Source organism: Procambarus clarkii, chromosome 51 (assembly GCF_040958095.1).
Source record: "Procambarus clarkii isolate CNS0578487 chromosome 51, FALCON_Pclarkii_2.0, whole genome shotgun sequence".
NCBI classification, from domain to species: Eukaryota; Metazoa; Arthropoda; class Malacostraca; order Decapoda; family Cambaridae; genus Procambarus; species Procambarus clarkii.
Window position 1 is genome coordinate 34,602,535 of NC_091200.1, and position 13,973 is coordinate 34,616,507.

Sequence of the window (13,973 nt, forward strand, 5' to 3'; positions counted from 1 at the left end):
GTTGATAGTGGTAAGGATTGTGATGTGTACCTTGACTTTAGCAAAGCTTTTGATATAGTGCCACATGAAAGACTAATTAAAAAAATAAAAGCTCATGGTATTGGGGGTGCTATATTAACTTGGATTAGGGCATGGCTATTCCAAAGGAAACAGAGAGTTAGTATAAATGGAGTTAAGTCAGAGTGGGATAATGTTGTTAGTGGAGTACCTCAGGGCTCTGTCCTGGGACCTCTGTTGTTTATAATATATATAAATGATTTAGATTCAGGTTTGAGTAGCAACATTTGCAAATTTGCCGATGATACGAAAATCGGTAGGGAAATAAATTCGGAGGAGGACTCACTATCACTTCAAGTTGATCTAGATAGGGTTTTGAAATGGTCAAAGGACTGGCAGATGCAGTTTAATGCTGATAAATGTAAAGTTCTGAGGTTAGGTAATGATGATAGAGTTGCAAGATACGAGCTGGATGGTGTTGAGATTGCGAAAGGGATCTGTGAGTTATGATTAGAAAGAATTTAAAACAAAAGGATCAATGCATAAATGTTCGTAATAAGGCAAATCAGACACTTGGATTTATTAATCGCAGCGTTAGTAACAAGACTCCTGGTGTGGTTCTCAAGCTATATCTTGCTCTAGTTAGGCCCCATTTAGATTATGCAGTTCAGTTTTGGTCGCCATATTATATAATGGATATAAATTCACTTGAACGTGTCCAGCGTAGGATGACTAAGTTAATTCCCCAAATTAGAAATCTTTCATATGAAGAAAGATTAACAAAGCTTAAGTTGCATTCACTGGAAAGGCAAAGAGTTAGGGGTGACATGATAGAGGTTTACTAGAGGGTGAATGGAGATAACAAAGGGGGATATTAATAGGGTTTTAAAAGTATCAACACAAGACAGAACACGAAACAATGGGTATAAATTGGATAAGTTTAGATTTAGGCCAGACTAGGGTTCGGTAACAGGGGTTGTTGATTTGTGGAACCAGTTACCGCGTAACGTGGTGGAGGTGGGGTCCCTCGATTGTTTCAAGCGCAAGTGTCCGATTTGCCTTATTACGAACATTTATGCATTGATCCTTTTGTTTTAAATTCTTACTAATCATAACTACCAGATCCCTTTCGCAATTCGACTGCGCAATCTCAACACCATCTAGCTCGTATCTTGTAACTCTATCATCATTACCCAGCCTCAGAACTTTACATTTATCAGCATTAAACTGCATCTGCCAATCCTTTGACCATTTCAAAACCCTATTTAGATCAACTTGAAGTGATAGTGAGTCTTCTTCCGTATTAATTTTCCTACCGATTTTTGTATCATCGGCAAATTTGCAAATGTTGCTACTCAAACCTGAATCTAAATCATTTATATATATTATAAACAAAAGAGGTCCATAAATAAACATTTGAATTTGTCAGTAACTGCTCATCTCTGTCAATTTCCTGAAATATTTCGGTTTTTACAGCAGAGATTGGAATGCCCATATCCCACTTTGTGTGTCTATGTATGTATTCACACGATGTACTGAACGGGGTTTCCACACTGCAGTCTACACTAAGGAAACAAACATAGGAATGTGCCTCAATGCCAACAGTGACTGCTCAGACAGGTACAAGAGGAGTGTCGTTAAAGCTTATGTCGACCGTGCTCTCAGCCACAGCTCAGGACGGAAGCAAGTCGATGAAGAACTCTGTAGAGTAAGGCAGGTCCTAGTCAACAACGGCTTCTCCAATGGTTTCGCTGAAGACATCATAAGAAGGAAAGTGAAATGCCACGCAACCTCTGAAGAGACAACTAACACAACACCTATACTCCCCATTAGACTATTTTTCAGGAACTTCTTTTCCACAGCTCATAAAGTGGAGGAAAGGGTCCTGAAAGATATTGTTAATAGAAACGTTATCCCTACAGACAAAAATCAGAAGATACAATTGACGATCTACTATAAAACCAAGAAAACTGCCAATCTACTCATGAGAAACTCTCCAGGCACAAAGTAGAACGCTTTAAAAGAGACCAATGTCGTCTATGCCTTCAAATGCCCACTTGGGGACTGTAAGCCTCAAAGAATTCAGTATATAGGCAAGACAACAACATCTCTTTCCAGGCGATTAACGATGCATAAGCAACAGGCCTCCATTAAGGAACATATAATCTCTTTCCACAACCAGACCATCACCAGAGAAGTCTTAACAAAAAACACGGAAATCATCGATAGATACAGCGATCGCAGGCGGCAAGATATCTGCGAGGCACTTGTCTGCTACTGAAGACTCTGTCTTCGATGGTTTCCATATAAAAATTAGCCAATAAAACTCCTAATGGGGAGCCCATTGCTACTCCGTCTATTTGTAAATACATGTCTCCTTGTGGACCGATATAAGGGGCTTCCTTTGTACATGCTTCGAGAAGACTCTTCAAATCCTAAAGGGTTTTTTCAGTTATATCGAACTAAGATTAGGGAAAGGATAGGTCCATTAAAATCTGAGACAGGTCAAATAACGGATAATGACAAATAGATGAGTAGTATTTTTAACAAATATTTTATAAGAACATAAGAACATAAGAACAAAGGTAACTGCAGAAGGCCTATTGGCCCACACGAGGCAGCTCCTATTCTATAACCACCCAATCCCACTCATATACTTGTCCAACCCGTGCTTGAAACAATCGAGGGACCCCACCTCCACAATGTTACGCGGCAATTGGTTCCACAAATCAACAACCCTGTTACTGAACCAGTATTTACCCAAGTCTTTCCTAAATCTAAACTTATCCAATTTATATCCATTGTTTCGTGTTCTGTCCTGTGTTGATACTTTTAATACGCTATTAATATCCCCCCGGTTATGTCCATTCATCCACTTGTAAACCTCTATCATGTCACCCCTAACTCTTCGCCTTTCCAGTGAATGCAACTTAAGCTTTGTTAATCTTTCTTCATATGAAAGATTTCTAATTTGGGGAATTAACTTAGTCATCCTACGCTGGACACGTTCAAGTGAATTTATATCCATTCTATAATATGGCGACCAAAACTGAACTGCATAATCTAAATGGGGCCTAACTAGAGCAAGATATAGCTTGAGAACCACACCAGGTGTCTTGTTACTAACGCTGCGATTAATAAATCCAAGTGTCCGATTTGCCTTATTACGAACATTTATGCATTGATCCTTTTGTTTTAAATTCTTACTAATCATAACTCCCAGATCCCTTTCGCAATCCGACTTCGCAATCACAACACCATCTAGCTCGTATCTTGTAACTCTATCATCATTACCTAACCTCAGAACTTTACATTTATCAGCATTAAACTGCATCTGCCAATCCTTTGACCATTTCAAAACCCTATCTAGATCAACTTGAAGTGATAGTGAGTCCTCCTCCGAATTAATTTCCCTACCGATTTTCGTATCATCGGCAAATTTGCAAATGTTGCTACTCAAACCTGAATCTAAATCATTTATATATATTATAAACAACAGAGGTCCCAGGACAGAGCCTTGAGGCACTCCACTTACAACATTTTCCCACTCTGACTTGATTCCATTTATACTAACTCTCTGTTTCCTTTGGTATAGCCATGCCCTAATCCAGCTTAATATAGCACCCCCAATACCATGAGACTCTATTTTTTTAATCAGTCTTTCATGTGGCACTGTATCAAAAGCTTTGCTAAAGTCAAGGTATACAACATCGCAATCCTTACCACTATCAACTGCCTCAACAATGCTAGAATAAAAAGATAACAAATTTGTTAAACATGAACGGCCATTTATAAAACCATGTTGCGACTCAATTATTAATTTATGTTTTTCAAGATGAAGACGAATTTTATTTGCTATTATAGATTCGAGTAACTTTCCCACAATAGACGCTAGGCTAATTGGTCGATAGTTAGACGCAAGTGATCTATCTCCTTTCTTAAAAACTGGTATCACATTAGCAACTTTCCAAAACTCTGGCACTCTGCCTGACTCTATTGATTTATTAAATATGGTTGACAGTGGGTCACAAAGCTCCTCTTTGCATTCTTTAAGCACCCTAGCAAACACTTCATCCGGCCCTGGGGATTTGTTTGGTTTGAGTTTTACTATTTGTTTAAGAACATCCTCCCTGGTAACTGGTAAACTCGTCAACCTGTCCTCGTCCCCACCCACATAGACTTGTTCGGCTGAAGGCATATTGTTAAGTTCCTCTTTAGTAAATACAGATACAAAATATTTATTAAAAATACTACTCATCTCTTCATCACTATCTGTTATTTGACCTGTCTCAGTTTTTAATGGACCTATCCTTTCCCTATCCTTTATATCTGTATTTACTAAAGAAGAACTTAACAATATGCCTTCAGCTGAACAAGTCTATGTGGGTGGGGATGAGGACAGGTTGACTAGTTTAGCAGTTACCAGGGAGGATGTAATTAAACAATTAGAAAAACTAAAACCAAACAAATCCCGAGGGCCGGATGAAGTGTTTGCCAGGGTGCTTAAAGAATGCAAAGAGGAGCTTTCCGAGCCACTGTCTACCATATTTAATAAATCAATAGAGTCAGGCAGAGTGCCAGAGTCATGGAAGGTAGCTAATGTGGTACGAATTTTTAAGAAAGGAGATAGATCACTTGTGTCAAACTATCGGCCAATTAGCCTAACGTCTATTGTGGGAAAGTTACTTGAATCAATAATTGCAAATACAATTCGTCTCCATCTTAAAAAACATAAATTAATAAATGAGTCGCAACATGGTTTTACAAATGGCCGTTCATGTTTAAGAAATTTGCTAACTTTTTATTCCAACATAGTTGAGGCAGTTGATAGTGGTAAGGATTGTGATGTTGTGTACCTTGACTTTAGCAAAGTTTTTGATACAGTGCCACATGAAAGACTAATTAAAAAAATAGAAGCTCATGGTATTGGGGGTGCTATATTAACTTGGATTAGGGCATAGCTATTCCAAAGGAAACAGAGAGTTAGTATAAATGGGGTTAAGTCAGAGTGGGATAATGTTGTTAGTGGAGTACCTCAGGGCTCTGTCCTGGGACCTCTGTTGTTTATAATATATATAAATGATTTAGATTCAGGTTTGAATAGCAACATTTGCAAATTTGCCGATGATACGAAAATCGGTAGGGAAATTAATTCGGAGGAGGACTCACTATCACTTCAAGTTGATCTAGATACGGTTTTGAAATGGTCAAATGATTGGCAAATGCAGTTTAATGCTGATAAATGTAAAGTTCTGAGGCTAGGTAATGATGATAGAGTTGCAAGATACGAGCTAGATGGTGTTGAGATTGCGAAGTCTGATTGCGATAGGGATCTGGGAGTTATGATTAGTAAGAATTTAAAACAAAAGGATCAATGCATAAATGTTCGTAATAAGGCAAATCGGACACTTGGATTTATTAATCGCAGCGTTAGTAACAAGACACCTGGTGTGGTTCTCAAGCTATATCTTGCTCTAGTTAGGCCCCATTTAGATTATGCAGTTCAGTTTTGGTCGCCATATTATAGAATGGATATAAATTCACTTGAACATGTCCAGCGTAGGATGACTAAGTTAATTCCCCAAATTTAATCTTTCATATGAAGAAAGATTAACAAAGCTTAAGTTGCATTCACTGGAAAGGCGAAGAGTTAGGGGTCACATGATAGAGGTTTACAAGTGGGTGAATGGACATAACAAAGGGGATAAAATATTGGGAATTAAAAGTATCAACACAAGACAGAACACGAAACAATGGGTATAAATTGGATAAGTTTAGATTTAGGAAAGACTTGGGTAAATACTGGTTCAGTAACAGGGTTGTTGATTTGTGGAACCAATTACCGCGTAACGTGCTGGAGGTGGGGTCCCTCCACCCCACCTCGGGTTGGACAAGTATATGAGTGGGATTGGGTGGTTATAGAATAGGAGCTGCCTCGTATGGGCCAATAGGCCTTCTGCAGTTGCCTTTGTTCTTATGTGTGGCTCAGGTATGTCTAATTTGGGGGAGCTCTCGTCTCTGTATACTCTGTCCAGTATCATTCCAATGGTTGTGTCTACTGGGACATTGGTAAATAGGGATTCGACATCCAGGGAAGCAATGATTCTATCGGGCTGAGTAGATTTGATTAATTCTAAGAAATCTGCTGATGATTGTAGACTATACTTACTTGGAGTGTACGGAGTTAGGAGTTTATTGAGTCGTTTTGCCAGATGATAGGTTGGAGTTTGTATCTGGCTGATTATAGGGCGTAGTGGGTTACCTGGTTTGTGTGTCTTAACATTGTCATAGGCATATCCTAAGCCATAGTCGCCTTGAAGTTTATTGAAATGCACACTACCTTTCTTTGCGTTGATTGCTGTAATTGTTTTGTTAACTTTCCGCTTAAGGTCTTCCACAGGGTTCCTCGTGATTCGTTGAAATTTGGTGTCATCACTAAGGATGTCGCTAATTTTGTTCATGTATTCTTGGGTAGGAATCAATACATATGCTGCTGTCTTGTCGGCTTTTCTTATTGTTACGTCTTTCAGATTTTTTAGTTGTTTTGCTGCTTCTTTGAGTCGTGGGGTTAAGATTGTAGATGAATATGTTCCTCGTTTTTTCCCTGCTTCTGCTAGTTGTTCAGCCTGAAGTGTGTCAGTGGTGATGACTTTTTTGTTGTCTTCTAGCTTATGGATGTCGTCCAGAAGCATTTCGATTTCCAGGCGTTTTTGATGCATCTTTGGTTTAGATATGAATTGTCAATTTAGACCAAGATTTAAGAGGTCTCGTTGGTCCTGGGTAAGATCATAAGAAGTCAGGTTAATGTAGGCGTCTTTTGGTATGTCTAAATGTTAATGTAGGCGTCTTTAGGACGAGGGATCTTTAACTGTCCACCGTTTAGGGCTGTTAACTTACGGAGTGTCTTTGCTTCTACGCGAGTTTTATGTTGTTTTATGTTCTGGTTAAATAGTTCACTGTTGATGGTTTGCTTGAGTTGGATAGGAATGTCGTACTGGGTTCATTTGTTTAACAAATGCTCAGCCTGCTCTGTAAGGGTTTGGAGGGCTTCCTTCTTCTTGTTTAGTTGATGCCGTATGAGCTCTTGCCTATCCTATAGGTAAACTCTGTATTGCGGACTGCTGGGTCATGTGGGTTTATATTGGTGTATACTGGCAGCAGGTTTTCTTTCAAACATGTATCATTGAATATGTCCGCATATTCTGTATTTACTATTTTCTGTTTTAGGACTTCTATCCCTATAACTATTTTCTTAGCATCAGTGCTTAGCTGAAATAGGAGTTCTCCAAAACTCATTTTCGTAATTTTAAGGTGAAGAAAAGAAGTGAATTACTGTAGAATGTATTACACTTATTTATACAATTTGCACAACGTTTCGAACCTCCATGGTTCATTCTCAAGTGAAAGGAATTTTCAGGTTTGGTTGATTTTATACCCGCAATGGGTCAGGTGATAAGACAATAAAGGTGAAAACATGGGGGGATACATAAGAACATAAGAATACAGGTATCTGCGGAAGGCCTATTGGCCCATACGAGACAGCTGCTATCTACATACAAAGATTAATCACGTGTAATTGGCCTGTAGTGTTGAACGGTGTCTTCTGTGTTGGCATCGTTATGTTCTGGTCTTGTCCTTACTCTCATGGTGGGTGGAGTAAATAGTTCCGTGATTTGGGTGTTCATGGTAGGTCGCTCTATTCTTATGTGAATTGCTTCAAGAATTTGAAATCTTCTTGCATCTTGGGTTTTGTCTATTATGCAGGTATTTTTGTTCAACATTTCTCTTGTTAGAGTGATGTCATGGGCTTGTCTCATGTGATTCCTGGGGGCACCGGATTGAAGATGGCATGTCAAACGCCTCGTCAGCTTGGTCGACGTCATACCTATGTACTTAGATTGAAGGTTACATCCTTCGTGGGGGCAAGTGTACATGTATACAATGCTTGACTGCTGTAGAGGGTTCTCCGTTGGCTTCGGGCTGTTTTTGATAAGGAGTTCGGAAGTCTTCTTGGTTTTGTAGAATATTATCAGGTTTATGTTTTGGTTAGGAGTAATGTTTTTTACTCCTTTACGGATTATTTCTTTCATTATTCTTCCCTCTTTTATATGTTCACTGTGCATGGTTGATTTGTAATATAATTTTAATGGAGGTATTGTAGTTTCTGTTCTAGGTTCAGGATTATACCAACGGTCCAAGTGTCTTCTTATAGCAGCGTTTATTTCCGCGTTGCTATATCCGTTGTTCACCAATACCTGAGTTACTCTTTCAAACTCTCTACTTACGTTGTTCCATTCAGAGCAGTTGGTAAGCGATCGACGAATATAAGCATTGAGAACACTGGCTTTGTATCTTTGGGGGCACTCACTTCTACCGTTCAGGCATAATCCTATGTTGGTGGGCTTGGTATATACGTTGGTGCTTAAAGAGGTTCCTGTTTTTGTTATTAGTACATTCAGGAATGGCAGACTGTTATTTTCACTATTTTCATGTGTAAATCGGAGTACTGACTCTCTCTCTAGACGGCTTTTTAGACCAATTAGTTCATCTAAGTCTTTTACTATTACGAATATGTCATCTACATAACGGCAATATACAGTTGGTTTTTGTCTGCTGCTAAAGACTCTGTCTTCGATGGTTCCCATATAAAAATTAGCAAATAAAACTCCTAAGGGGGAGCCCATTGCTACTCCGTCTATTTGTAAATACATGTCTCCTTGTGGACTGATGAAAGAGGCTTCCTTTGTACATGCTTCGAGAAGACACTTCAAGTGTGGCTCAGGTATGTCTAATTTGGGGGTGCTCTCGTCTCTGTATGCTCTGTCCAGTATCATTCCTATGGTTGTGTCGACTGGGACGTTGGTAAATAGGGATTCGACGTCCAGGGAAGCAATGATTCCATCAGGCTGAGTAGATTTGATTAATTCTAGGAAATCTGCTGATGATTGTAGACTATACTTACTTGGAGTGTATGGAGTTAGGAGTTCATTGAGTCTTTTTGCCAAGTGAACTGGCATTGTGAGAAAGTATTGAGAAAGATGTTACAATACGAAACTGAAAAATAGTAATTCAGGAACAGAGGTATTAGGACTGAGAGGTAGGAGACATCTCAACATGGAACATGCTGTAGAACACAAGCCTACGGGGAACCAGATGTAGGAAACATCTGTACATGGTAGATGTTGTAGAACACTAGCCAATGGGGAATCAGACGTAGGAAACATCTCTTATTATTGGTAGATGTTGTAGCAAGCCTATGGGGGTTACCTTGAGGTGGTTGACTTACCTTGAAGTGGTTGGTTTACCTTGAGGTAGTTTTGGGACTTAGCGTCCTCGCGGCCCAGTCGTCGACCATGCCTCCTCCAGACGTAAGAAACCAGACGTAGGAAGCATCTCCACAAGGAAGATGTTGTAGAACACAAACCTACGGGGACCTAGAGGTAGTAGACATCTCTACAAGGAACATGTAGAACACGTACCAACGGAACACTAGAGGTAGTAAACATCTCTACAAGGAACACGTAGAACACAAACCTGTGGGGAACTAGAGGTAGTAGACATCTCTACAAGGAACATGTAGAACACATACCAACGGAACACTAGAGGTAGTAGACATCTCTACAAGGAACACGTAGAACACATACCAACGGAACACTAGAGGTAGTAGACATCTCTACAAGGAACATGTAGAACACATATCAACGGAACACTAGAGGTGGTAGACATCTCTACGCAACCCGTTCTCACACAAGACAGTACATATTTGACTTAATGCTTAAAGCCAATATGTTGAATGTGATTTAGTACATATGTGATATATTCCCAGTTACCTTTTTTACCAAGGCCCAAACTCTTCCTCACGTACCAATTTACGTATCACAGTACCCGTCCATCAACGTAGATAGCAGAATAGTCGTGATTGGTTCAATTATAATGAAAATTGTAGTTTTCAGGTCCCACATGGGTTGTGAAATTTACCTACTATTGTCCATGCTCTTATAATATTACAGATCAGCTACATCCTATTGAAGGCTCGTAGTTTTGTTTTGAGAAATATTAGTTGTTCTTAGTAAATTATAATAAGCACTATAAATTATTACATAGAATAACAGTGCTTCACCAATCAATATTTTATACCATAGTTTGTGCTTTAAAAATTTTTAAAGAATGTTTTGTATGAAAGCTAACAGAAAACGATGTTACGTTGGAATGTTTATGGGGTAAACTACTGCAAACAGCATGGTATGGTGTCTACAATACCAAATATTGGATGGGTATAGGGTCCAATACCCCCGGTTAGGTGGGTAAGGGGTCCAATGCCACCAGCAGGATGGGTATGGGGGTCACATCCACCCACAGGATGGGTATGGGGATCACTTCCACTGCTATTAAACATTGTTTTGTGCGCGATGGTAAAATAATAGCTAGGAAGACTGACTCTGGAAAAACTTTTGTCATAACCACTGAAGCACACCTCATTTCTTTCCTGGATGACTGTGGGATATCAGCTGAATAACAAGAACATAATTTGTAGTCTCACATACAACCAAAGTGTACTTAAGCTCTGCCTTTCCTTTCCAAAGGTGTTTATTTTTATTTTTATTTTATTTTTTTGTCATCTTTGCCTGTTTTATACTCTTAATTATTTGTTCTTAGTTAATCCCCTTGTCACTAAACCTAGGGCTTCTTATTACCCTGTTAATTAACCATTACTAAGATAATTATCTTCAAGATCATTTTTTTTTATGATTATTATTTTTCTTATTATTTTTTATTTTACATTTATATTGTCAGTCTCTACTGATTTTTTGTTTTTTATTTTATGTAACTTCTGTGTCCTCCCTGGCTATCTATTGGATCTTTATTTTACTTCTAAATTGTTACTATTTTATTGTATTTGCTTTTATTCTTGTGTTTTGCTTTATCGTGTATCTTGTATCGTGATCCCTCTGCATCTCTATGCACACTGATATTGATCCTGATCAAAATCTTCTGTCTCATATCTACACCAACCAGCACATTGATCATCATTATTGCAAGTATTTCACAGCACACCAGGCTAAAAACAAACTTCAAAATAGCACCTGTCTATCAGTTTATAACCAAAATGTTAGATCACTTGGTAAACATTTTGACGATTTAAATGCATTACTCACAGCAGAGTTTTGTGATATGTGTAGTGCAAGTGAGATGTGATCATTTCTGTCCGGTCAGGAAAGAAATGGTTTCCGTGTTTCCTAATGCTAATGCTCCTGTCCACCTAATGCCTCCTGTCCACCTAATGCTCCTGTCCACCTAGCAGTAAATTGGTAGCCAGGAGCTACCTTGTTGTGGGGTTGCATCCTGGGGAGTCAGGAAATAGACCTTGTGGGGAGGAGGGAACCCGATATAACATAACATATATATTTACACTGGCTGCCAGTCCCCCGACACAATGAATTACTATTATTATTATTATTATCATTATTATTATTATTGAATGAAAGTGAAGAAAAGTCCCAACACATGTTTAAGTGTAATATTAAATGAAAATAAGAGGGTTGTCGATTTGTGGAACCAATTACCGCATAATATAATATAATAGTCGGATCCCTTGATTGTTTCAAGTGTAGGTTAGACATATATATGAATGAGTTTGGATGAATATAAATAGGAGCTGCCTCGTATGGGCCAATAGGCCGTCTGTAGTTTCCTTGATTTTTAAGTTCTTTATTTACTGCATAAATTTACTGCATATGTTATCTGAAGCTGAATTGCATTCGTAGATTTGCTTCCAAATAAGATGTAGTAGGACTTTTCTATGTTAAGTGTGAGTTTGTTGGTTGACATCCATAAGTGGACTTTTTTTAGTTCATTATTAACAACATTATTTAGTGTGTGCGAATAATTTTGTTGACACAGTTTACATTTGGTCAGGTCTACATCAGCAGATAATGCGAATTCCCAGAGATACTTGAACTGGCGTTACTCTTGCTTTTTTAAGGATATCAGGGAAGGTATGACACTCAAGGGATTAGTTGAACAGCAGAGCTATAGGCGGCGCAAGGGCTATCTCTATGCCCCTGATCAAGTGATCTATCTCCTTTCTTAATTTTACCTATAAGGTTCTTCAGATCCTTTGTTATCCACTTTGGATCATTAGTATTCGATCTGGATCTGCAGTATATGGTATACTACATTCCTGGGCTTTGCTTAGAATATTTTTATATAGGTTATATTTTGAATCCACATCGAAAACCCCCTTTTACGTCACCTATCACCAATTTCAGAATGTAAATTATATATTATTTATGCACATATAATGTAATGAGTGTAAGTGACAGCGTTGTTGAACAGACCACCAACGATAGGAGGCCTGGTCAAACCAGGCCCCTGGGGACGTTGATCCGCGTAACCTTGGAAAGAAAAGGTAACCGCAAGGTAAAGTAATCCTCCCCAGGGGCGATAGACTTCCCAACCTTAATTGTCATCTTTATGTTTAACATTACTCTTCATGTTTTAGAAATTTGCTATCATTTTATTCCAGGATGGTTGAGGCAGTTGATAGTGGTAAGGTTTGTGATATTGTGTACCTTGACTTTAGCAAAGCTTTTGATACAGTGCCACATGAAAGTCTGATTAAAAAGATAGAAGCTTATGGAATTGGGGTGCTATATTAAGTTGAATTAGGGCATGGCTATACCAAAGGAAACAATGTTAGTATCAATGAGGTTAAGTCAGAGTGGGAAAATGTTGTAAGTAGAGTGCCTCAAGGCTCTGTCCTGGGACCTCTGCAATTCATAATATATATAAAGGATTTATATTGAGGTTTGAGCAGTAACATTTGCAAATTTGCCGATGATACAGAAATCGGGAGAGAAATAAGCTCAGAAAAAGACTCACTATCAATTCAAGATGATCTAAATAGGGTTTTGAATGGTCAAAGGATTGGCAGATGCAGTTTAATGCTGACAAATATAAGGTTTTGAGGCTAGGTAATGATGATAGAGTTACAAGATATTTACTAGATGGTATTGAGATTGTGAAGTAATATTGCGAAAGGGATCTGGGGGTTATGATTAGTAAGAATTTAGTAAGAATTAGTAAGAAGTAAGAATTAGTTATGAATAAGTAAGAAAGCAAGGAACCCATCCTCCTGAAATTTAATTTAGTTTAAAATTCATTGTATCGGGGGACAGGAAGCCGGAGTGTATTTATACACGTTAGGCTTTTATCAAGGCCACCCACTACGTCCCCAGGGAGGAATTACTGACCCCATCTAGGATGCAACTCCACAACAAACTGGCTAACTCCTGAGTACCTACTTACTGGTAGATGAACAGATGCATTAGGTGAAAGGAAATATGTCCAACCATTTATGTCCCACCCGGAATACTCGTATCACATTAGCAACCTTCCACGACTCACTTGCACATTGCCTGACTCTTGGTTTATGATGGTATGCAGGCTGTGACCTTTCAATTAGGATTTCCTGGGAGGGGTTGTATATAGGTAAGTGTAGAGTGGGCAGTGTTGTCAAGGGAGGTGATGTAATTGTTGCATTCACCTTGCAAGTTGAACTGGTAGCAAAGCTGGTGCCCCTTAAAATGACTGAAAACATTATAGTAGACAGCTAAATATTTTCAGACTCAATTTCTTAACTACTAGCATTAAATAGATTACAAACAATGACGTACCTGTTTCCAAAGCTAGACATACATATATATCACATACATATGTTTTCCGTCACATATATATGCATAAATATGCGCTATTTCACCATCCTTGTAATTAAAAGCAAAACATGAGAACAAAGGTAACTGCAAAAGGCCTATTGACCCATACGAGGCAGCTCCTATTTATAACCACCCAATCCCACTCATATACATGTCCAACCCACGCTTGAAACAATCGAGGGACACCACCTCCACCACGTTACGCGGTAATTGGTTCCACAAATAAACAACCCAGTTACCGAACCAGTATTTACCAAAGTC